This window comes from Eumetopias jubatus, unplaced genomic scaffold (assembly GCF_037043125.1).
Source record: "Eumetopias jubatus isolate StellerSeaLion01/CBP00866 unplaced genomic scaffold, mEumJub1_p1.0 scaffold_3, whole genome shotgun sequence".
NCBI classification, from domain to species: domain Eukaryota; kingdom Metazoa; phylum Chordata; class Mammalia; order Carnivora; family Otariidae; genus Eumetopias; species Eumetopias jubatus.
This window is the reverse complement of record NW_028274809.1, coordinates 61,095,205-61,122,421: the sequence shown is the minus strand read 5'-3', so window position 1 is coordinate 61,122,421 and position 27,217 is coordinate 61,095,205. Positions and strand designations below refer to the sequence as shown.

Here is a 27,217-nt window from a genome sequence, read left to right as displayed (position 1 = left end):
AGAGAGCTTTCTGACTTTGCATAAAACTCCCTGTTCTACTGTGTGCAAGGTCTTGCTGTTCTTGCCTTTCCTTAGGTTTTGCCCAGGTTAGTGAAGTGCCATCTCTGTTTAGTAGTTCATGTTGCAGGTCAAATTTGTGTTCCAGGAAAATTCAACTTAACAGTACTAAAGGCTAATAAAGGGTGATTATTTTTATAATAATTTATAAGAAAAATTAATATACACTTCCAGAAGCTCCCCATCTAACACTTTATCCATTAACTGCTATCAAACACATTAACACTTCATTGCTTTGCATAAATAATAGAGAAATAATAAAAGACTGTGTAATCATTCTTAAAAGTGTTGGTGCTGGGCTTGATGCAAGAATTTTTTAATTATTCTATTCAGAATACCAAAATCAAGGGCTATAAAAACTTTTTGGTCAAATGGCTGGAATTAGGCAAAAGAGAAATGGAGCAGAGGACTGACTTTATTCTCTACTATCAAGTCTTCATGTATATCTGGAGCCAAAAGCAGCTGGGAGCCATGAAGGAGCATTTTATCATAGGCTTGATGGGCCTCTCCTTCCTAATTGTATAGCATTTATACACACTTTTAAATTATGAGATGTTTGAACTATACAGAAAAAATACAGTAGTTGGTGCACTGAGCTCCAAGGCTCCGACAGCTGGGGGCATCCCTTCCCCACCAGAGCCACCATGACGTGAACCTTCGAGGAGGACCACTCGCTGAAATACAGATGCTGGAATCTGCAAAGATCTGAGCGAAATATGGCAACCGGGTTCCCGTGGTTGTGGGAAAAGTCTCAGGCTCTCAGACTGCCGACACTGACAAACGGAAGTATCTGGTTCGGTCTGACATCACGGTGGCTCAGTTCACGTGGATCGTCAGGAAAAGGATTCAGCTCCCTTCTGAAAAGGCAATCTTCCTGTTGGTGGATAAGACAGTCCCACAGTCCAGCCTAACTACAGGACAGCTTTATGAGAAGAGACAAGATGAAGATGGATTTTTGTATGTGGCCTACAGTGGAGAGAACACTTCTGGCTTCTGAGGGCCATTACACAAGGCTAGGTGCACGGTATGGCTTGTAAATTGCCAGCCCTTTGCAGTTACCAGACCTCTTCACATTGACCTATTAGTGCATTTGTAACTGAGTTTGTTTCTTAATACATTGGAAAGTATTGTTTCCTTAGATTAGTAAATTATCATACAGACTTTTCTTTCGAGTTTTCCTATTTGTGCACTGTCCTCATGGCTGTACTCCAGGGAACTTGTTCCTCTGAGGATCATATTTAATGAAGATATTTCCATATTAAAGTGAGGTAGTGATGTAGGAAAGACGTTAGGGTTCAAAGCCGATGGCCAAGAAAGAATTCATGAGACATCTTTGGTGCAAAAAGGAGGTTTTATGAAAGCGCGGGAACAGGACCCGTGGGCAGGAGGAGCTGCACTGGGGTCATGAGGAATGGCCCATTATATACCTTCAAGTTGGGAGGGGGTTAGGGATAGCGTAAGTCTCTAAGGAATTTTAGAAGCAAGGCTTCCAGGACCTTGAGGGGGCTAGCTGTTGGTGGGAAAAGGTCATTTATTACCATCTAATAAAACCTTAGTCATGAGACCCTTCAGATGTATATCGGTGGACCATATGCTTGGGGGATGATTGCCAACACATATCTTGCGGGGTTTAGAGATAAAGGAAGTTTCCAAAGGAATTTTTATATGTTAAAGTAGACTTATAGGATCCTGGGAGTCAGGCTAGGGTTGTCTTTTGCCCTTAGGAAAGTATTAACATTGAGGCAGTCTGTCACTCTGCCTGTTTCAAGGACTTGTCAATGGGCTGTAGGTAGTAAGGAAATATAATAATTTCTCTTCTGGCTTTGTTTCCCACATCAGGTAGATGGGGTATTAAAGTGAAAGGGAGGGGAATGATGCATTTCTCCTGGATTAAGTTTGAAGTGCTAAAGATGGCTAAGTATTAAAAGCACCCAAATTAAATCCTTAGCAATCAGAACACTTGCTTCACTAGATTTTGCCAACTGCCAATCATGTTGGACTGAGCTAATCTGTTTCTCTTTCTGAAACTATTAAGATAAATAATTAAGAATAAAACTTCCTCGGGGTGCCTGGGTGGCTCAGGTGGTTAAGCAACTGCCTTCGGCTCAGGTCATGATCTGGGGTCCCTGGATCGAGTCCCGCATCGGGCTCCCTGCTCAGCGGGGAGTCTGCTTCTCCCTCTGACCCTCCCCCCTCTCATGTGCTCTCTCTCTCTCTCATTCTTGCTCTCTCAAATAAATAAATAAAATCTTTTAAAAAAAAGAATAAAACTTCCTCTTATAAAGGGAAAGAAAGGAAGAAAAGAGAAAGAAAGAAAGAAAGAAAGAAAGAAAGAAAGAAAGAAAGAAAGAAAGAAAGAAAGAAAGAAAAGAAAGAAAAATACAGAGAATAATACCCAATAAACCCCCAAGATTTGACATATTTTAACTTTTTGCACTATTGTATTAGTTTCCTAGGGCTGCCATAACACATTACCACAAATTTGATGGCTTAAAACAATAAAAATTTATCCTGTCAAAGTTCTAGATGCCAGAAGTCCAAAATGAAGATGTCACCATGGTTGATTCTTTCTGGAGGCTTTGAGGGAGAATCTTTTCTATCTCTCTCTCCTAGCTTCTGGTGGCTGCCAGCAAACCAAGACACTATGTATCTTCTCTCCTCTCCTCTTCAGAAAGATATTCGTCATTGGATTTAGGGCTCACCCTGATTCAGGATGATCTCATCTCCAGATCCTTAACTTAATTACATCTGCAAAGACCCTTTTTCTAAATAGGGTGATATTCATAGGCTTTTGATGGAACATATTCTTTTGGAGGCCACCATTCAACCCAGTACAAATATTTACTTTAACCCTTACAAACAAAATGGTGTAGATATCATTGAAATTCCCTCCCCAAACCCCTTCTATCTATTTTGCTTCAGCCCCAGATGTAACAACTATCCTAAGCTTCACTAACATGTATACTCTAGTACTTTTACTACCTTTGTAACCACAAAGAACATGCAGTTGTTTATATACAGACATTATCCTTATAAAAGATTTCTATAAATGATATCATCCAGTACATTTCTTTTCCAACTTGTTTTTTTCACCGAACCTTAATATTTTAAGATTTACTTATGCTGATACATGTAGCTCTGATTTATCTATTTTGACTATGGTATAAATATCCCACAATTTATTTATCCAGTCTTCTGTTGAAAGAGATTTAGTGTTGTATAATTGGGGTATTATAAACTTTATGGTCATGATCATCCCAGGATGTATCTCCCTATCCCTCTACACATACATGTATGAGAATTTTTTTAGGGTGAATACCCTGAAGTGGAACCAATAGCATTTTTTTCCCTCTATTTTTCTATTCCTAGATAAATATTAAATGTTGTTCTAAAAGGTTTGCTAACAATAAGCTATAAACTGTCTGGGCCTCATTCTGTTTTGGGAATGGATTTTTTTAACCATAGGTTTTTTTTTTAAGATATTATTTATTTATTCAAGAGAGACAGAGAGAGAGGCAGAGGCAGAGGGAGAAACAGGCTCCCCGTGGAACTGGGAGCCCAATGCGGGACTCGATCCCAGGACCGTGGGATCATGATCTGAGCCAAAAGCAGATGCTTAACCAACTGAGCCACCCAGGCGTCCCATCACTATAGTTAAATTTATTTAATGATTATAAGTATATTAAAGTTTTAAAATTTCCTTTTTAGATAACTTTGGTCATTTACATTTCTCTAGAAAATTATCCACTTTATGTTTTTGTGTTTTCAAATGTTTGGGCTTATGGTTGTTTATAATAACACACACACACACTCTCTCTCTCTCCCCCTCTCTAAAAAAAAAAAATAATAATAAATAAAAATAAAGGGGGGTGCCTGCGTGGCTTAGTCGGTTAAATGTCCAACTCTGGATTTGGGTTCAGGTCATGATCTCAGGGTTGTGAGATGAAGCCCCACGTGGGGCTCCCCTTAAGATTCTCTCTCTCCCTCTCCCCACCTTCTCTTTCTCTAAAATAAATAAATAAATAAATAAAATATATAATAACATGAAACTGTGGTTTTGTAAGGTCAAAAGGCTGAATATTGGCAATTTTATATGACTTAATTGACAAAATTTATTGTGGCTTTAAATTTTCCTTCTTTACCTGTAATTATAAACCCTTTCAATCTTAGTATCATTGTACCTCCTGTATATGTTTAATCACCAAACATTATTTTATCAGTCTTTTTTTTTTAAGATTTTATTTATTTATTTGACAGAGAGAGACACAGCAAGAGAGGGAACACAAGCAGGGGGAATGGGAGAGGGAGAAGCAGGCTTCCCGCTGAGCAGGGAGCCGGATGCAGGGCTCCATCCCAGGATCCCGGGATCGTTACCTGAGCCGAAGGCACATGCTCAATGCCTGAGCCACACAGGTGCCCCAATTTTATTAGTCTTTCAAAATGATTATCTCTTCATTTTTTATTTTATGAATTTCTACTTTTTAAAAAATTTCTTCTTGCTCCCTTTGAATTTACTCTGCTGTTGTTTTTCCAACTTACTGAATTGAACATGGAGCTATGGATTTCTTTTTTTTACTTTTTTTTTTTAAAGACTTTATTTATTTGATAGACAGAGACACAGTGAGAGGAAACACAAGCAGGGGGAGTGGGAGAGGGAGAAGCAGACTTCCCACGGAGCAGGGAGCCTGATGTGGGAAGAAATAGAAAGTCTGAACTTACCATTTATCAGTAAGCAGACTGAATCAGTAATCAAATCTCTCAACAAATAAAAGTCTAGGACCAGATAGCTTCATTGGCAAATTCCACCAAACATTTAAAGAAAAATTAATACCAATCCTTCTCAAACTCTTCAAAAAAAATAAGAGAACTGTTTCAAACTTATTTTATGAGATCCACATTAACCTGAAACCAAAACCTGACAAGAACACTATAAGAAAAGAAAATTACAGGCCGATATCCCTGATAAACATAGATGCTAAAGCCCTCAACAGAATATTAGCAAGCTGAATTTAACAATTAAAGGGATGTATTAAAAGAATTAGACACCATCAAGTGCGATTTATCCCAGGACCCTGGGATCATGACCTGAGATAAAGGCAGACGCTTAACCACTGAGCCACCCAGGTGTCCCAGAGCCATGGATTAATATTTCTATTATCGGATACACATACATTTAAGGCTATACTCTCTCAGATGTATCCAAATTTTAGTAACTAATATTTTCATTGACATTTAGTTCTACATATTTTTTTCTATCTTAATTTTTCATTGAAAAGTAAATTACTTAAAAATGTACTTTTTAGGGGCGCCTGGGTGGCCCAGTCGGTTAAGCATCTGACTTTGGCTCAGGTCCTGGGATCAAGCCCTGCTTTGGGCTCCTTGCTCAGAGGGAGTCAGCTTCTCCCTCTCCCTCTGTGCTCTCTCTCTCTCTCAAGTAAATAAATAAAATCTTAAAAAAAAATAGGAGCGCCTGGGTGGATCAGTCGGTAAGCGTCTGTCTTTGGTTCAGGTCATGATCCCAGAGTCCTGGGATCAGGCCCTTCATTGGGCTCCCTGCTCCACAGCAAACCACTTCTCCCTCTCCCACTCGCCCTGCTTGTGTTCCCTTTCTCGCTATGTCTTTACCTGTCAAATAAATAAAATCTTTAAAAAAATAAAAAAAGAAAAATAAAAATAAATAAAAATGTACTTTTTAGTTTCTACAATACATGAGTTTATTTATTCATTTATTTGCCATATTTTTAATAATTCATTTCAAATTTTATTACTTTTTTTCAGAGAAAATATATCAATTTTTTGGAATTTCTCTTCTTTTATGGCCTAATATATGATTTGTTTTTGAAAGAGTTTATGTGTGTTTGAAAAGAATGGGCATGTTATCATTTTGATAGTAGAGTAGTGTTTTTATATGAAGTTCATAATTGTGTAATTCAAGTCTTCTAGAGGCTTACTGATTTTTTTTTGACTGATCTATCAGTTTTGGATAGATGTATTAAAATCTTCCACTACAATTTCAGATTTGTAAAATTATCTTGTGATCCTGTTCATTTTTGCTTTTTATATTTTGGCTTGGTTATTAGGCATATACAAAGCAGTTATTTTCTCTTCGTGCTTTTAAAACATTAATTCCTTTTGCCTCTGACCTCTATTTTGTTGTCTATCCAATTGTTGATCCAATGTAGGCAATCTGTCTTTCCTTTCTGTTTGTTTTTTAAAATGTTTCTCCTTGTCTTTAACATTCTGCTATTCCATTATGATGATTCTAGGTAGATTCCCACTTGGAAATCTTATAGAGTCTCAAGGCTGTAAAGGTGCTGCCACTCAACACTCACACCCTAGGGCCAATATCCTGGTTTAGTCTTACCCAGAGCTATTGGCAACTTTTGGATTTTACTACTCTGGCTTTGAGCTTTTGCTTCATTTCAAGAATTAATTGTTTTTTCTCACACTTTTTTCTTTATTAATTTCTTCCATTAAAGAAGGATTTAGTAAGGGCATCTGGGTGGCTCAAGTCAGTTAAGCATCCGACTCTTGGTTTCAGCTCAGGTCATGATCTCAGGGTCATGACATTGAGCCCTGGGACAGGCTCCACACTCAGCGTGGCGTCTGCTTGAGATCTTTACCCTTTCCTCTCTCTTCCACTGCACTCCTCCCCCACCCAGCTCTCTCTCTCTCTCTCTAAAATAAATAAACAAAATCTTAAAATGATTTAGTAATAGTTTCCCCAGCACTTCTTTGTGTTTATAGTGGGAAGAGGTGCTTTGTCAATTCTGTTGTCAATATTGAGGAATTAGAAGGGTCTGGAATCCTCTTACTCTTCTGTGAGATCATGAAGAAGCAATGAAGTTAGCTGCTTTCCACTGAGAACTTGGCATTGAGAATCAAGAAACAATATTCTTTCATCCAAAATCCCTGCATGACTTAATATCACTGTAATTTAAAAATGTGACAACTTGTAGATAAAAATGTATAAAAGTAAGAGAGATGCTATTGTGAGAGGACATGTTATTATTCACACTTTATAGAGAAGGAACTGAGGCTCAGAAGTTAAATAACTTGGGGTGCCTGGCTGGCTCAGTTGGTGGAGCATGCGACTCTTGATCTTGGGGTTGTGAGTTTGAATTCCACATTGGGTACAGAGGTTACTTAAAAATAAAATCTTAAAAAAAAAAAGAGTGGTGCCTGGGTGGCTTAGTCAATTAAGCGTCCGACTCTTGACCTCAGCTCAGGTCTTGATCTCAGGGTTGTGAGTTCAAACCCCGCATTGGGTTCCATGCTGAGAATGAAGCCTACTTAAAAAAAAAAAAAAAGTTAAGTAATTTGTCCAAAGTTACAAGAACTGTAAGTGAAAGAACTGAGATTTTAAGCTATGATTCTGAGACCAAAGCACATACTTTCCCTACTAGTTGGTTTCTAGGAAATTGTAATCTTTATAACAAGAAGAGACATATTTAAAAGATAAATACTAAAGAATCAGAATACATTTAAGGGCTAAAGTGTATAGTACAGAAAAACTATAAAAGGAAGCTATCAGTGTGGTATGTGTATATATATATGTATATATGTATATATATGTGTGTGTGTGTATATATATATATATATATATCTTTATTCCTTTTGAGAGAAATGAAATAGCTGCATGCCAGCTGAATGATTCCTCACAGATAGAATTACCTGTTGAGTACAGTTTTGGAGGAGCTCACCAGATGGCATTCCAAATGAGAGATACTCACATGGATTGTGGAGGTATAATGGCTTTCAAACATCTGTCTGTCTCTCTGGCAAATGATATTGCTTTGAAAGGTGGATTTTCTTCTCTCTCTTTTGAATGCTATGTCCACTTGTAAAGAGAGGTACATCTCCCTTATATTGACTGGATCTGTGTAGACATCTGATTGTGTGTGGTAGTTAACCCAGTGATATTGGATGATTCTGAGGGCAAAGGTGCTCTAGCTGATTTTATTGCCCCTAATATTCCCATTCTTATTTCTTCATAAGACAAAGGGATATGATTTTGCAAGCAAATATGCTATTTCCATGTAAAGTTGATGATACCTGATGTCCTGAATTTTAATTCTAATGTTTTTGGCTGTATATAACAGAAAACTCAACTAAAAGTGACTTAAACAGTAAGGAATTAATTTTTCCATAAAGGAGTTCTGGAGATAGAGTGATTTCCAGGTTGGTTAATTTAAGAGCCCAGCAGTGCCATCAAAGACTCTTTCAATGAAAAATGTGGCTCTTGACATGTTTTCTTGCTCCCATCCCCAGTGTGTTGGTTTTTGTCCTCCTGCTTTTCTCATCATGGTTCCAAGATGGCTGCCTCATCTCCAGGCATCTTTCCCTCATACAGCAATGTTGAGATATCATAAAGGGGCAGTCTTCCCTTGCAATGGCAGAAAAACCTTTCCCAGAAGCTGTCGTGGAAAAGTTTCTTTCAAGTCGTGTTTGCTAGAATTACCTTACACATCCATTCCTAAACAATCAATGGCAAAAAAAAAAAAAAAATGGAATTTCCACAACGGACTTTGCTAACAGAAACTTACTCTTTGGAGCTAGAGAAGGACTCCTTCACTGAGCACATGGCCACGATAAGGGTGAACCAAACCAGGGTTCTGTTGGTAAGGAATATTGGAGGGATTGGCTGTTGATAGGTAACTAACAGTACTTACAACAGTTAAATCCTGTTGGACAAGGGAAATGTGCTAACAGTTATTAGCTTGGCCAGTTGTTTGAAGAAGGGGGACTATCATTATTTAACCACCAAAGTGCTATGAATGACATTTTGGTTTTGACCACAAATATGTTATCCTTTTCAGTTCATGAAGCTTGAGTCTATATCTTAAATTTGTATAGTTTTATCTTCTCAAAAAAGCATTCCCCTCCTTTTTTTTTTTTAATCAAAATTTTCACCACTCCAAACAAATGAATCTTTTAGGCACTGCTAATCACTTTACCTCCTTCCCTAACCATAGAACTGAGCATGTGACTCAGCATGGGCGAAATATACTCATCTCTCTGGACATGGTGATTGGTCTCTGATGGGCACACAGCCCAGACTAGGTCAGTGTCTTTCTCAAGATTTTTCTAACTGGAGATGAAAGAAAATAATAATTTTTTCAGAGTTAGGGTAGGATTCAAACAGAATTATAAGCCTACACAGAAATGTAGCCATGATTCTAGATGCATAGTTATGGCTGGCTTGAAACAGTGAAAGCACATGCAGAAAAAAACAGAAGCAAGATATGGAGTGGAGAGAGGGAGAAAGAAAGGACAGAAACAGAGACATGGTAGCATTTAATTCCCAGAACCCCTCATTTCTGCCCCTCTTAAGAATTTGTGATTTGAACTTATGAATTCTTTTTTGTTTAAGCTAATTTGAATGAGATTACTCTTAATTGCAACTAGAAGAGTCCTGACTGAACAGAGTCTTTAATTACCTAAAGTTATAGTTAGTTAAACTATAGTTGAGGAGGAGCCACTGTACAATGGAGGAACTGTATCAGTCAAGATTCAATCGGGAGGTAGAAACCACACAGTAATTTGAACAGAAGAAGTTTAAAATGAAGACATATTAACCATAACAGAGAATCAGAATAATGAAGGAAGGGATAGTAAGAAGTAAAGGGAGCTCTAAATAATATAGGAATAGCAGCTATCATGGAGTAGCTCCTACCCCAAGGGCTGAGATAGGATAAATGCAAAAGAATCTCCCAGCCTGTCTAGTTTTAGAGCAAGACCTTGTTGGAGTAGGTAGGGCAGGGAACTCACTGAAAGGCAGAGAAGTCTCTCTGGTGCCATGTTAGTGCAACTTGGAAATACACCCTGCTAAGAAAAGATGTTAAAGAAGAGGTATCTTGCTGGAAGCATTCCACTACAAAACCACCTCACTGGGGTGCCATGGGAAGCTTCTGGCTCTTAGGTACTGCTGACCACTGGGCCCTTCAGTGGTCCAGTTCTGAGGAAAACTCATGTATTGCTGGTTGCCAGAGTTGCCACCTATACTCCAGTAGCCTGCTGCAAGGCACACAGGAACTGGGAACGTAAACAGCTTCTTCCTGCAATGTCTCTCCAGCAGTCCCTGCTCTCAAAGCTTAATGTTGTGTCAATTGGCAAAGAAAAAATATTTAAAATATTTGAATATTAAAAAGATCAGAGCCTGATAGGAATTTTTATTAGGCTTTCTTCCTTAAGTTAAAATGAAACTATGTACCCAGAGGGAAAGAAAAACCTTCCAAAGCCTTTGTGGAAGAATTTACTAAAACATTCGAAAGACAAATAGCTCTAAATCCAGAACACAGAAGTCCTTTGATTTCCATCTTACTTGGAAAACTTCTCCCTGATATAAAGAAGCAAGTTGAGGATAATGGAATTGGATGGGTGGATCAACATGTGATGTGATATAAGTAGAAACCAAATTCCTAGAGGAATTGAAAGCAACTATCCTTATCTTACAAATATTTGCAAAACCAGAAATTCAGCTCCAGACATAATTCAAATTCTACCTCTCCATTTTACCAATGCCAAAACCTCCCCTACTTATCTCAAAAGGCTTGTAAATATTGTAAAAATTCTGACCTTAGGGAACAAAAATTCTTCCTCAAGGAACTGACATTCTTTCCTTGTGCCTTTGAGGTGTAAATGTTCTACCTGGTCTTCTCCAACAACTCTTATCTATGTCATCTCTTTGAAATACAAACTTCAGAGAGATAATCCTTATCAGAATCAACATAATAGGGGAGGTTGATGCAAATGAAGAATCTAAAGAAATCTAAAGAATCTAGAAATCTAAATCTAGCCATCAGAACAGGTTAACTTATTCCAACTGTTCTTTTATAAGCTAGTGAGTTGCATTATTATACATGTCTCAGGGCTAAAATTTCAAAATGAAAACTATAAGGTCTCTGTATCCGTCTGCATGTTTAAATGTACCTCTATACATGTGTTGTAAATGTAAATTTTCTGCTTGGGATTGAATTGTTAAAATTAATTTGTAGAAGAGCTCTGTTTAATTGACTTAAAACTAAGTGCTTATGTGAATTGAGTATTCATAAAATTCTCAAAAATATAATAGATATAGGTTCGTGTGATACTGTAAATATTTGCTATTAAAGCTAATTTAATTTTGTTGGTTTAATTAAAAAAGACATGTCTTTGAAATTATTAGCATTGAATGTAATGCAGACACACAACTTTTATTCTACCTGGATTTATTAGTCAAATAAGTTCATGTTATCCCTTTTATGAAATTTGTCAGCACGAAAAACCTTTATGATATGCCTATGTTAAAAAACTTTCCACTGCATAGAGCACTGGGTGTTATGCACAAACAATGAATCATGGAACACTAGATCAAAAACTAATGATGTAATGTATGGTGATTAACACAACAATTAAAAAATTTAAAGAAAAAAAAACTTTTCAGATCCTTTTGGTAACCTAAAACTTTAAAGTTTTCTAAATTAAATTAAATGACAAATAGCTAATGAATATCTATATAATTTCCAAATAAGATAAAATACTGAGGGCGCCTGGGTGGCTCAGTTGTTAAGTGTCTGCCTTCGGCTCAGGTCATGATCCCAGGGTCCTGGGATCGAGTCCCACATCGGGCTCATTGCTCAGCTGGGAGTCCGGTTCTCCCTCTCCCTCTGCCCCTGTTTGTGTTCCCTCTCTTACTGTGTCTCTCTCTGTCGAATAAATAAATAAAACCTTAAAAAAAAAAAGATAAAATACTGAAACCTTAATTCCTGAACATAGGTTTATCCACTTTTGGTTTTCTTCTACAGAGAAAACAAAAAATAATTTATATTAAGAAACATGTCAGGATACTTGGGTGGCTCAGTCAGTTAAGTGTCTGCCTCCAGCTCAGGTCATGATCCCAGGGTCCTGGGGTCAAGTCCCGAGTTGGGCTCCTTGCTCAGCTGGGAACTTGCTTCTTCCTCTGCCTGCCACTCCTCCTGCTTATGCGCTTCCTCTCTGACAATTAAATAAATGAAATCTTTTTTTAAAAAATGTCTAATACACTAATACTGAAAAATGTATGAGAAAGTATGCATTTCTAAAAATTATAAAAAGAATTAACAGGTCTGCCAATCCACAGACAGCTAATATAAGAGATAGCTCACAGCTGTTTTCTTCTTAATTTCCACTAGAAATTAAGGTTTTTAGGGGTTAAGAATTCTAGTATTGCAGTCGGAGGGGGAGACGAACCATGAGAGACGATGGACTCTGAAAAACAAACTGAGGGTTCTAGAGGAGGGGGGTGGGGGGATGGGTTAGCCTGGTGATGGGTATTAAAGAGGGCATGTTCTGCGTGGAGCACTGGGTGTTATGCACAAACAATGAATCATGGAACACTACATCAAAAACTAATGATGTAATGTATGGTGATTAACATAACAATAAAAAATTTAAAAAAAAGAATTCTAGTATTGCAATTAAAGCTACTAGGAATATTAAGGGAAACATCTCTATATGCAAGGATATGTGTTTTCAGTAAAAGAATTGATGAGGAATGGAGATGTGTTTTGCCAAGGGAAAAGAATATAGATTTGTCCTAAAGTAAAACTGGTTATTTCAAAATGGGAAAAAGAGCATAAAATACAAAATGGTATAGAAAATGGGGAAGAGAGGGGCACCTGGGTGGCACAGTTGATTAAGCAATGGACTCTTAGCTTCAGCTCAGGTCATAAGTCCTGCATCAAGCTCTGTGCTCAGTGCAGAGCCTGTTTGAGTTTCTCTCTCCCTCTCCCTCTGCTTCCCCACCCCCATTCTCTCTCTCTCAAATAAATAAATATTTTTTTCAAAAAAGAAAGAAAATTGGGGAGAGAATTTTACCCTGTGAAGCCAAATTGGCTAAAAGTGGAATTTTTATTATAAGGTTTTAAAATATAAGCTTTAATATCAATAGTGTACTTATATAAAACTAAAACATTATTTTTTTCCTTTTTTTTCTAAGATTTTATTTTTTTAAGTAATCTCTACACACAACATGGGGCTCAAATCAGAACTCCAAGATCAAGAGTCTCATGCACCAACTGAGACAGCCAGGAGCCCTTAAAACTTAATTTTCTTTAATTTGCTAAAAGGACAGTTTTCTTGGACTATTGAGCTGTTCCTGGTAAGAGACTCTGTGAAAGGTTTTTCTTTGCCTTTTAAGTAATCTGCCTAGAAAACAAAGATTCTGTGTTTTGTCAAAATAATTTCCTATACTGTTTCAGGTCTCTGAATAGTTTTGCTCAGAAAAACAAATACCTTCTGTATTTGCCTTTGAAGTCTTTTATTGTCACCTGGTCCAATAGATGATTAAGTATTGTTTCACAATGACCTGCAATCCTAATTAGTCACATGTCCAAATCCTTTTGATATTTTTGACAAATTTCCCAAATTCAAATTCTAAATGAAGTCCTTTTGACCTCAAACTAACTGGGATTTTAAAGAGTGTCCCTGGAATATCTCAAAAGATTTATTCTCCTTCTTTGTAAAAGAGAGATGCTAAACAAATTGGCTAAATTCAGTTAAAACTTTGTCAATTAAGCAATGCTTATCTTTAGATTATATTTTTGTAGATATATGTTATATGTCCCAGAAATTGAATGAAAGTCTAGAAATCTTATATGTCCTGGTATAATGTTTTCAGACATAATTTTAGTACTATCTTATAATGTTGTATGTCATAGAAATAAATATTTTTTTCAATTGCATTGTAATTAACTCTAATCAGATCTTTAACTGTGGCCATTTTTAAGTCTTTGTCATTTACAGAAGTTACTGTTTTATTCTGATGTTTTTGCGGGTGTGTTTCATCTTCAGAGAGAGATTCATAGAAAAGACCCTGACAAGTACAGACTTCTCATAATTTTAAGATCATCCCATTGAGCTCAATAAGAATTTACAGAACTCTAAGGGAAAACTTGATTCATGAAATGGCTAGCAGCAGAACAAGAGTTAATAACATGGGATTGAATGAATTGATGAGATTTGATGAGGGAACAGAAGGCAAGCTGAAGATACAGCCTAAGCTGACACCCTGCAACCTCCCCCACCCCCACTCCTGGGTGAGACAGTGTGATATTCTTCCAGGAATCTCCCAACTATCTTAATGTTAATGCCTTGCTAGAAGGAAAAAACAACCTTAACTTGACAATGGCAAGGCCTCTAGTGTCTTGTAGGTCCTCCTTAGCATATGAAAGTTCTCTTGAAACCTCCCTTTTCCTTACCTCCCCTAACCCCGTAGTATATAATCAGCCACCCCTCACAAACCCCGTGCAGCCGCTCTTTCTGCCCACAGGTCCTCTCCTTGTGCTTTAATAAACCACCATTTTGCCCCAAAGACCTCTCAAGAATTCCTTCTTGGTCGTCAGCCCAGGACTCCACCCCACTGAACCTCACCTATATTCTAATATCACATCAAAGATGATTATAATTTGTTATGACTTCTTGTTTGAAACACTGCTGCTGATCCTTTAATGTCTTGTTTTTCCAGATTTAAGGAAACTTTTCTCTTTTCTCTTAACCTATCTATGACCTATCGCAATTTGGTACAAAGTATACCTTTGTGAACAAAGATGAAATAATTACTTCCCCCCCTCCTGTCCCCGCACCTGATCCCTCCAGAACTCAGAAACTAAGATCTTAATGAGTATTCTTATTTTTCATGTCAATACAGTTATTTGCATAAATCAATAAGAATCTGTTCTTGTAATGGGACACAGTTGGAAACATTGGTTATATTACCAAGGCTTTGGATGGAATGTCATATTTGAAAATGATGTGCATAAAATCAGATATGACCAGTTTAAATAAACTAAGGTTGACTTTACAGAGCCAATAAACCCCCTTGGAAAAACAGCCTGGTATCTTGCTTACAGAGTTCCTGACAGGCTTACCAGGTGAGTAAGAAAGGTCACTTCCTGGCAGATGCAAGAACCTCAGGATATTTGGGAGAACTTGAGAAGAGAGGAATTCACCCAAATTATAGGTATTGCAGGCAAAATCTGATGGCAAGTCCTTGACTTCTTAGCCTCAAGAGACTTTAAAAAAGACCAATTTGAGATTCCTTATGAAAAGTTCCAGCAAAGCCGATTTAAAAGAATCTATACAGGGATGCCTGGCTGGCTCAGTTGGTAGATCATGCAACTCTTGATCTTAGGGTCATGAGTTCAAGCCCCATGTTGGGTGTGGAGCCTACTTAAAAAATAAATAAATAAATATATATATATATATAGAGAGAGAGAGAGAGAGAGAGCCAATCACTATTCTTGCTGCACTCATATAAATAATTGGAACAAGTTTATTGAAATTAGACTTCCTTTATAAACAAATTTCTTAATATGGTTATCTCTGGTAGAAATAAGGGTGGTTTTAAAGAGAAAAATTATGTTTCAGTAGAAACTATAATACACACTTGTGGATATCAGATTCTAGTTCTGTGAATTGTCTTTGAGATTTTGTTTCCTACCTATAAACTGGACCGGATCCTATCAGTTTTCCTCACTACCCAAATGGAGGCCAACTTCAGGGACTTGAACCTTAGTTACACATTTCACAGTTAAAAAAGGGTCCACCTGACATCTAGTCCTGTGTAGACACCGGAGACTTCTAAATCACATTGACTAGGAAGAGAAGTGACATCAATGTAGCCCTCTTCTACACAAGATGCTGGGTCAAGGCTTCATACTCTAACTAAACATAAAATCCTTTCTTTTTCTCTTTCTTCCCTTTACTCTGGCATTGGCCTGAAAAGATCATGTCATCATCTGTATCTCCCAGACTATTGCTAAGGGGGGTAACCCTCAGACTGCTGGATTTTTCTCCAAAAACTCTTATCTGTCCATTAACAGTACCACCCTAGTGGGAGTGGTTTGTGCCCTGACAGGATTTGTCTTTTCCTGTGGTGGTTATCATTCTCCTTGGGCCTATAAATGCCTTGATGACTGGTGCATAACTGGGCAATGCCTCCTAGGTTGCCTAACTGTGCCCCTAACCATTTGTAGACAAAGACAGCTCTTTTGTCAACTACCCTAAATTTACATCATCAAGTTAGAAAAGACCTACCAGGAGACATTTGTGATTCAGGATTCACTTCCTTTGCCATTGCTCTATTTTCTTTGTTAGGAACAGATGTAAATGAGGCTATGATCAGGAACCTCTCCCAAACTTTTGAAGATATTGCAGGATCCGCTACCAAGGCAATCGCTGCCCAATAAAAATCCTTAGACTCTCTGGCCAAAGTTGTTCTTGATAATAGGATAAGTCTTGATTGTCATTTAGCTGAGCAGGAGGTGTCTGTGCTGTGATGAACACCACCTGCTACACCTGGATTAATACTTCTGGGGAAGTTGAGACTCAGTTACATAAGATCACTGACCAAGCCACATGGCTTAAAAAAGTGACTCTTTCAACAAGATCTTTCTTTGACTTATTTTATTTTATTTTTTTTAAGAATTAAAAAAAAAAAAATTGGGCACCTGGGTGGCTCAGTTGGTTAAGCGACTGCCTTCGGCTCAGGTCATGATCCTGGAGTCCCTGGATCGAGTCCCGCATCGGGCTCCCTGCTCAGTAGGGGGTCTGCTTCTCCCTCTGACCCTCCCCCCTCTCATGTGCTCTCTCTCTCTCTCTCACTCTCTCTCTCAAATAAATAAATAAAATCTTTAAAAAATTTTTAAAAATAAAAAAAAAGAATTAAAAAAATTATTTTTAAGTAATCTCTACACCCAGTGTGGGGCTCAAACTTACAACCTTGAGATCAAGAGTTGCACGCTCCACCAACTGAGCCAGCCAGGCACCCCTGGTCTATTTGATTTATGATTGATTTGAGTCTTGGGGACCATGACTTGAAGTACACTATAGACATTGTGAATTATCCTGCTTATAATAGTCATAGTAGATCCCCTGGTGAGCTGTATTTTCTCAAAAGTTTTAAATGTGGGACGCCTGGGTGGCTCAGTCGGTTAAGCATCTGCCTTTGGCTCAGGTCATGATCCTGGGGCCCTGGAATCGAGCCCCACATTGGGCTCATTGCTCAGCAGGGAGCCTGCTTCTCCCTCTGCCTGCAGCTCTCCCTGCTGGTGCTCTCTGTCAATCTCTCTCTGACAAATAAATAAATAAAATCTTTAAAAAAAAAAAGTTTTAAATGTATGTTTGCTGCTGCTAGCCACCAAGCAAGTGATCTTCCTAAGATTGGAACATCAGAAAAGGAACGAAGAGAATCACTGACTTTTAAAAAATGTGAACATGAAGTCATGACCTGTGAATACCACAGAAATTCAACAAAAAATGCCATGACCTGTGAACATCACACAAAGGATCAGCAAAAACTGCAAAAACTTCAGAGTGGTAGCTGGGAGTGGTGCTAATGCCTTAAATTTTTATCACATCTCTCAGTTATGCTGAGAGTCTGATCAAAGGTGGGGGGGCGGTAATTATTTAAAAAGAGATAACAGGTCCAAAATGGAGTCACTTGTGCTAACCCCCATCAGCAAATCAAGACTTAATACCTAACCTAATGGCAGTTTCAGCTTCCCCCTGGAATATAATCTTAACTAGTCAATCTGGAATTACCTGGTCAGCACTAATAAGGTAATTTGCCTGATAGATGGCCTTCTTCCCCCAAAGGAAGGTGGCCTTGCCTCAAATAATCCATTGTTTGCTAGAATAACTTCCTTACCCTGCCTCTTTCTGCATATAAAAGTCTATAGAAATTTTGTACAGCATCTTGGAGCTCCTTTCTATCTGTTAGATGGGATATTGCAGATTCATGAATTGTAGAATAAAGCCAATGAGATCTTCAAATTTACTCAGTTGGATTTTGTTTTTCTTTAACACTATGTAATGGACATTGTGCAGTATCTGGAGTTGGATAGCCTGAGTCTGAATTTTCATTTGGCACTTTACTAACTATGCAGGATACTCAGCCATTACCTTCCCTATTTCTTTCATCTATAAACTGATGATAATAGTACCTCCTTCAATGGTTGGTTTGAGGATTGAGTAAATTAATATGCTCAATTGCTTGTTTTAATTCCATCCTTCATACTAAGTAGTGTGGGGGAGGAAAAAGAATTTTCCCTCTATGCTTCTAGATTCTTGGCTGAGACATAAAAAGTCAGATTAACAGGAGAAAAACAAACAAAAGTTTAATAACACACATACCTCCTGTGTACATAGGAGAGAAATCCAGGAAAACTGAGTAACTCTCTGAAATGACACAGGTCATTGCCTTAAATACCATCTTTAGCTGAAGACCAAAGAAAGACATTGGGGTTGAGGAGCCATTTATGGGAGGTTATGAGGAAGGCACAGTAAACAAGGGTATGGTTGCTAAACAGATTTGTCTCAGTGCCTTCTCCATCAATAAGAGCTTCTAGAGATTTGGTCATCTCCCTATTCCTGGTACAACAAGGAAGACACCCTCACAAATGGAGATTTCCTTTATACATGTAAATGACTTTTACAAAAGAGTAACTTCTACCTGGTTTTCAGAGTTTCTCCCATGTTTGTTATTTTTAAAAAATAAAGGCCAACTTAAAAGGATCAATATGCCAAAGGAACATATTTGGGGGTGACAAATTCTGCTTCCCTTCAGTTGATTTTATTATTAAAATCAAACCCTTGGGGTGCCTGGGTGGCTCAGTTGTTAAGCGTCTGCCTTCGGCTCAGGTCATGATCCCAGGGTCCTGGGACTGAGTCCCACATCGGGCTCCCTGCTCCACGGGAAGCCTGCTTCTCCCTCTCCCACTCCCCCTGCTTGTGTTCCCTTTCTAGCTGTCTCTCTTTCTGTCAAATAAATAAATAAAATCTTTTAAAAAATAAAATAAAATAAAATAAAATAAAATAAAATAAAATAAAATAAAATAAAATAAAATAAAACCCTGGAAAATACAACCACCAGAGGCCTATAAAAGAAGACAAGGCTGAATTATTTGCAAACCCAAACCCTCATGTGCTCTAATTCTTGACATCTTCCTCTACCAAAAGAGCTGTTCTAAGTGGGTAAAACAAAGAAAGAATAGAGGAGACAAGAGAGACAGACAGCCAGTAAAGAGACAGAGAGACACTGCAGGCCCCATTCATCAAGTGTTTTTTCAGTCCCTCATGTAAAGACATTCAACAAAAAATGCCATGACCTGTGAACACCACAGAACACCACCTGGTCATTCAGTAACCAAGTGACCAGGTTCTGCTCTATCCCCCCATGCTCCTGATTAGGCTCTACTTGACTGAAGAACCCACCATTCTTTGATTTCTATAGTGAAGGCTGGGTCAGTGGCAAGAGGAGTCCATCCTCTTCGGTTGATGCTTTCTTAGAGAAGCTCTGTTCTGATTTTATTATATAACAGATGATTGGTAAAGTGAATAGTCACTGTGTTAGTTTAATTTAGGCCCTCTATCCTGACCCTAACCAAAAATTTGCAAAAGATCCTCTGTTCAAATTGCTACGATCAGAAGTGCCCTCTCTGTGAGGTTTTCCCTTCTATTCACAGAGACCAAAATGGAACAGTGGGATGTGGGTTGGGGGAGAAGAGCCTGGTAAAGAGTAGGCCTATGGTAGTGGGGGCAGGGCCTATTTGCAGACTGAAATGAGGAAAGGACTGACTGTACAAATTCTAGGTTGCAGAACAAAGACCCAAGAGTAGAAGGGACGGGCAGATTTTGACTGAATAAGGTAAAATTTCCTAACAGAGTCAGTCGAAAAGAAGATAAGCCATCATACTAAGTAGTGATTTCTCCAGAGTAGACATGTTCAAGCTCAAGTAATCGATCTTATAAAGGAGATTCTTGCTTTGGTGGCAAGAATGGATGAGGTGACTTCTAGACTTTCTATGAGTCCATGTCACTTGATGGTACTGAGTAAGGGACAGGCGGGGCTAGGTAGGGAGAGATAGATAGGGGGCTATGTGATCAGGCTCACAGAAATCCCAAAAATGTGGAGGTGTGGGGAAACCAGAGATAAGGGAACAAACCAGACCACCCAGCCCTAGGCGTGTGGGGTGGGTGTCTTTTTTTTTATAACAGTCACCTGTGACCAACAAAGAATAACCAGACCTTAAAAAGAAGTAAGCCATTAAAGATGTTATCACCAGTCCTTACTCAAGACAAGACAGCACAAGAATGATAAGGCCACAAGCTCCCTGGTCGGTTCTAAATAGAAGACTGTCAGCGGAGGCCCACATAGGCAACCCTGGCGGGACCCCTGTCACTTATGAGAGCTCTTTCTGTATTGCTTAATCCAACTCTCACTTTACTCACTCTCCTTTGTCCGTGAGATTCGTTCTTCAACTCCGTGAGACAAGAACCTTGTTCCCCCACTTCAGTACGAAGGGACAGCTGTGCATTGCATAACTGTCAACCTTATAAAGAGCTACTTGGCAATGGTCGCTTGTTCAAAGGATTGGGCATAAACGGATTCTTAGTTGGGTATCCTGACTCACCAGACATCATCAAGGTTCTCATTATTCAATCTTCTCAGCAAGCCAAGATCTATCATTATGCTGCTTTTACAAAGGAAGCAACTGAGGCTTGGAGAATTCAGGTTGCCAATCTCAATTCGAATCTAGTCTCTGGAGACTGTGTTCTTAAACACTTTACTAAACTGAAACACTGATGGCAAAGCTGTAAACATATTTTCCACGCTATACAAAATCAAGAAAACTTGAGAGGGAGTCAAACAAGTTTAGATACAAAAAATTGTTACTAACTATGCCCCGAACAGCCACCCCTGAACAAAATCTTCATTTTTCTCTTCTGCTTTTCAGAAAGTTTCAAGTCCAACCCTCCCCTCCCCCGCCACGACCCACAGACTCAGTTTTAAAGCTTCTAGGCCTATGGCATGCTATGAATAAACCACTCTTTAAAGATCGTCGTAGACATCATAGGGTTTCTCCTTTTGTGTACATTAATTTAAGAATTTTGAATAGTGGGGCGCCTGGGTGGCTCAGTCGTTAAGCGTCTGCCTTCGGCTCAGGTCATGGTCCCAGGGTCCTGGGATCGAGCCCCGCATGGGGCTTCCTGCTCCGCGGGAAGCCTGCTTCTCCCTCTCCCACTCCCCCCACCCCCGCTTGTGTTCCCTCTCTCGCTGTGTCTCTCTCTCTGTCAAATAAATAAAATCTTTAAAAAAAAAAAAAAGAATTTTGAATAGTAAGACTTCCATGTCTGTATTTTTTTAATTTTATTTTATTATGTTATGTTAATCACTTAATGACATTACTGTTGCTCTTGTATCTCCTTTCCTTGCCCCTTCTAGCTCCTGTTTAGAAAAAAATAATCATGTTCTTATAGGTGAGGAAAATGTTTCCCTTCTACCCTTCTAGGTTCTGTGGCTGGTCTAAGAATTAAGTTTGACAAGACAGATTAACCAGGGTGGGGGTGGGGTTCTTAATTATGGGCATGGTTGCCTTCCAAAGATAAACTCAGCAGTCCGCCAGGTGACTGAGACTTGTATACCATCCTGAGCTATGAAAAAGGATTGCGGTTTGGGGCTTCTACGTGGTGGGGGTGTGGGGAGGCAATTTATGAGAAGGTGAGAGGAGGAAATGCAGGGTAAATAACAGACTTGTTATGCAGATAATTCTCTTAAGGGGAAAAAAGTTATCTCTGGTACTAACTCCCTTCCTGGTCCAGGTACCCTTTCTAATGGAAATTTCTTTTTTAATTGTAGATTTACCCAACAAATGGGGAATTTTATACCTACTTTTCGGCAGTTCAGAGGGAGACAAAAAGCTTCTCCTAAAACTTCTGGGTCTTCTTTCTCTTCAGTTCAAAATAATCCACAAGCCAGAGTGGTGTGTTTTGGGGTGGCATGTTCTGAACACCTTCCCTTTCCTTGTTTTTTTTGTTTTTCCTTCTACCACTGTCCAAAGTCTGTCTAACCAATTCGTTTCCTTTAAACCAGGAAAAATTTACTCTAGTAACCAAGTTACTAAATCACTCAATTAACTTCCTCCTTCATCATTTCCCAATTAGCTTAAGTGACTTCGTTGCTAAACCCTGCAGTTTTACAATCTGCTCTGGCCAACCTGCATCTTCAAAGAGACTTTTTTGCTTAATCAAAATACTTTAAATACTTCTCAACAGAATAGAATCATTTAAAACAAAATTATGCGTGGTAAAGGTATAGGGATAGGTAGTCTATACACCTCCCTTGATTTATATTCTCAAAAATGATGCTGTCAATAAAAATGATGTAAGTTGAATCTGATTTTCCCCTTGGAAGCCATAGGAAGGAGATGAAGCATCTGACTAAGGACCTGCCGCCCATGATTTAATGAATGCTAGGAATTCATTAAAATGAAAGAAGTGAGAAACTGGAAGGAATTTTAAAAATCAACCAGAGACTCCATTTCTTCTATTTTACAAATAAGAATAGCAACCTCACACTTCACAGTCAATAAATCATATATTTAATGCTGAATAGTGTATAGTTTTAAAAAATATATGTAATCCAAATACTAATTCATCACACACAACTTCAATTTTCATGATAATGGCTTATGAACACACTATAAAGTCTTTTTTAATATTCTTCATAATTTGTTCCTTATTTTTACCATAGCAAAGCAAAAACTGAAAATCATTACACCTTGAACCAAGGAACTGAAAACAATTTCTAAAGGAGATGTTGAGAAAGCTTCTTGGGAAGGTAACTTCGGGGAATATTTGGGGGAGAGTTTTGGGTACATGGTTTAGGAAAGTTTGTTTCATTGTCTAACTTCCTAGCTTTCTAACTTAAATTAATGGTGTTAGACTGACGTACAATAAAAATATACATTTGGTCTTTGCCCTCAGTTCCTGGCACAGATCTCTTAAAACCCTTGGAATTTCCTGAGTGATGGGAGTGACTTTTGTTGTTCATAAGGAGCCCCTTTTATTTAAAAAAATTTTTTTAAATAGATTTTATTTATTTATTTGACAGAGAGAGAAACAGCGAGAGAGAGAACACAAGCAGGGGGAGTAGAAGAGGAAGAAGCGGGCTTCTGGCAGAGCAGGGAGCCCGATGAGGGGCTCAATCCCAGGACCCTGGAATCATGACCTGAGCCGAAGGCAGCCGCTTAATCACTGAGCCACCCAGGCACCCAAGGGGCCCCTTTTAAACATATCAAAGTATATGCTAATGAAATGAACTCCGGGTGGAAGCCCCTAGAGAGTTTCAGAATGGGGGCTGGTCACCTGAATGACCAAACTTGTGATCAAAGCCTTGGAACTTTCAGTGTCCCCTCCCTTCTTGTGAGGGGAGGGGCTGGAGATTGAGTTCAATCACCAACGGCCAATGATTTAGTCAACCACGCCTACTTAATGAAGCTTCAATAAAAACTCTTGAACAATGAGATTCAGAAAGTTTTGGGTTGGTGACATCAATGTGAGGGGAAGAACAGCACAGGAGCTCTGCACTGACACCCACTCCCACCTCCGGAACCATTCCCTCTGCATCTCTTACATTTGGCTGTTCCCGAGTTGCATCCTTTATAATAGACCAGTAAACATAAGTAAAGCTCTTTTCTAGGTTCTATGAGTTGTTCTAGAGAATCATCACACCTGAGGGAGGGTCAGGGAAACCCTTAAATTTGTAGCCAAGTTGGACGGAAGTGCAGGTAGCCTGGGGATCTAGGGCATTGGACTGGCATCTGAAGTGGGTAGCCTTGTGGGACAGAGCACTCTGGGTGGTGATGGAATTGAATAGAATTGCAGGACACTCAATTGGCGTGAGAAAATTGGGGAATTGGTGTTGGAGTAATGCATTTGTTGTTGGAAGGAAACCACAGGTTTGGTGTCGGAAAAAAACACACATGGGTCTATGCAAGGTTAGGATCTAATGGGCTAAAAGTTTGTGTCCATGCAAAGTTCATATGTTGAAGTCCTAACCTGAGTGTGATGGTATTTGGAAATGGGGCCTCTGGGAGGTAATTAGGTCATGGGGGTGCTGCCCTTATGAATGGGATGGGATTAGTGCCCTTTTAAGAGGATGAAGGGACCAGAGTTTTTTTTAGCCACGTGGGGATACAAAGGGAAGTCAGCAGTCTGCAACCTGGAAGAGGGTTCTCACTGAACTGGACCATGCTGGCACCCTGATCCCAGACTTCCACAGTTCAGAACTGTGAGAAATCCATTTCTGTCATTCATAAACCACCCAGTCTATGGTACTTTGTTATAGAACAGACTAAGACAGGTTCCATTTTCTCCCGATTCGTCAGATGATGCTACATTGCAGCACTTGTAACATTGTGTTTAACTGCTTGTTTCTTTGTCTGACCTACTATACTCTGAGCACTTGAAAGTGCATCTGTATTCCAAAAGCCACACATCAGGGCAAATCTAAGTTCTGTGCACCTAAGGCTTATATGGTTTGGGAAGGGGAGGATCCTTCAAAAGAATGCAAAATTAGGTGGGAAGAAATCACAACAAATTACAAATATTAAGATCTGATTAAGACCACAAAATTTATAAAAATGAAATATTTTTATTTAACTGCCCAAGAGCTCTATAATGCATTTTTTCCTGCTTCATACTTCTTGATTGCCTCTTAGGACAACAATTTAGAAGTTCGGTTTCTATATACGGATTAGGTAGTTCATGCTTTTCTCTAGGATAGTTGATCAATAGGTTGTCTATTACTGATCATTTTAAAAAGCTTCTTTCGGTTTCCCAACTCATTAATGACAAGTCATGTACATTTCTAGGAATGTTGTCTAATTTGGGAAAATCTCTACTAGGTTTCTTTCAGATATGGGTTGATATTTCAGGCACTTCAAGTTTTGTTGGGCAGTGACTAATCTTAATTATTGCTTGGATTGACCATACTCTCATTTACCAATGTATGTATCATCAATGGCCCTGTACCTTCAGGTCACAACAAGTGAGCTGGCACACTAAAGGGGAGGAATATTCCTACAAACCATCCCTAAGCTGGGATGGCCAGCAATAATGAAACTATTCACAGAAATGACTGCCAACGACATAAAGGTATCCCATTAAACCTAAACAAAATGTATTCCTAACTTAACTTCCCTTAGATGGGTCCCTGAAGTGACCTCGAACTCTCTAAGGTCATCAGACACAAGGGAAAATTATGGTATCGACTGGAAAGAGATAACAGCCCTAACTAATTGCATTTAAGATATTTTACTGTTTCAAATTTTGCAAAAACATATGATCACTTGAATATATTACTAGGAGCCCCATGAAATAATGAGTCCCTGAAGATCAAGCTCTTTAGGCTTCACATCAAATTCTCCTCTCCCTAGCTCAGTGCCAGGCACAAAATCGGTACCTAATAAGTACTTGAAGAGTGCATCAATGAGAGAGGTCACCTGTGTGCAGCCTGTCAAAGGCAGTAACTACAACACGAAGGCGGGGGGAAGAAGGAAGTGAGTGCTTTGAGTTCATTATTCTAAGTCAGGGACTGTCTGAGCTTTCCTTTTAAACATTTGTTCCAGTGTAGTAAAAAATATAATAGGTTCCTCTGGTTGAAAACAGTGAAGCGATTAAATCCCAACAGCTCTGGAAATAACTTTTGCAGCACATACCTCCTGCTCTCTTCTTGCTGTGTAAAAGCAAATCGAGGGCTGGTAAATCCTCTGGGGGATAGGGAGTTCTGCCATGTGTCTGATTCTGAACATCCCTCTAATCACTTAGCCTCACCGCCCAGGTGAGTATCACCATAATTTGGGGCAAAGTTCTTTAAAAACTTTGATATGATAAGTTCTTTCTCATCTTCAGATCAGGGCTTACATTTTATATTCATCAAATAAAAATGTGAAAAGAAGCTTTTAAAAATGTAATTGGCCCTCATAGGCACCATCAGGAAAATGCCTTCACAAACTGTTTAGGGAACATTTCTGATCATGAAAATAACAAACATTTCAAAGTTTTGAAAGAATAACTTTAAGAGTTCCTATAAAAACATACCCCATCCTAATCATCTGGGCCACTTATATCCTAGCTGGAAAATGAGCTACATGCTAATATTACAGAGTATGGCAAAGGTCTATATTGCTGTATAGCAATTTCTCTTACAGCCTCAAGTCTGGGTTGTGCCCCAAGTTGTGACTTATGGAGGCAAAGAGTTGTGACAGCGCTGGGAGTCAGACAGGGCTGTCAGATTGGCAAGAACAAGTCCAACGTTGGAGAAAAATAGAGCTAATAAAAATAGGCTATATAAAGGATAATGGGTCACAGATAGGAACACTGGGAACATATCCAGTTTAGAGGCCAATGCTGTTGGATGTGTATCTGTAGTTTCTCCAACATTAGGTAGGCAATTCCCCTTAAAAATTCTACGTAGTAGGTATTTGCTATTGCTGGGCTACTCCTCAGCATTTGAAACTCCTTCCTCTGTGTGGGGAATGAATGTCACTTTATGAGTCTTGGTGGGGAACAGTGCCTACTTCTCACTGCAGAAGCAGAAAATTCCAGATGCTCATTTCCCAGTTTCCTTGCCGGGAGGTTGTGTCACAAAGTGGGCAAGGCCAATGAGAAATATCTGCTTTAGACTTTGAATCTTTCCAGTGATGGAAAACATACATATTGCAGAGAATCTCTGTGTGTGTGTGTGTGTGTGTGTGTGTGTGTGTGTGTGTGTGTGTGTTGGGGGATGGAGGGGTGGCAATGTCACCAGCTAGACCGCAAGACCTGGCCTTTACAGTCCCACCTGCTTGTACTCACCTTTGTCTTACATTCCCCCTCCCAGCTCTTCTTAACGATTTTCCTCTTAACTCGGGCAAAACCCCAAACCACCCCCCCCCACCATGGCACCTGGCGGGAACAAATCTCCCACTGGCCCAGACAACCCAGACTGTTTGAGCTAAACCTGAGGCAGACTGTGCCTGCGCAGATGGACCATGGAGTGACCTCTGGGATGACCTACAATTATCTTTACTTCATTATAATACTAATATCTAATACTATATCTAATTGCATCTAATAATATATCTAATACTAATATCTCTGCCCAAGGAGGAGCCTTAGCCTCATTTACATAACAGTGTATGTATAGACATTTCCTTAAGGCGCATATGCGACCTTATGCCCATCTCTACCTAGGATGCTTCCCTATCTAAATATTCATCCTAACCCTAAACAAAAGGAACCCACTCACCCTCTCTCAGGGAGTCATGGCTTTGGACACCGTTCTCAGCGATCTCCTTATTTGTTGCAAATAAAAGAT

General features: G+C 39.0%; 1 protein-coding gene and 1 pseudogene across 1 annotated transcript in view; one reads left to right on the top strand and one right to left on the bottom strand.

Moving 5' to 3' along the window:
• The window catches only part of METTL8 (methyltransferase 8, tRNA N3-cytidine), a 176,702-nt gene that overhangs the window by 6,808 nt on the left and 142,677 nt on the right, over positions 1-27,217 (bottom strand). The window lies entirely within an intron of this gene.
• On the top strand, positions 702-1,054 carry LOC114222530 (gamma-aminobutyric acid receptor-associated protein-like 2 pseudogene; annotated as a pseudogene).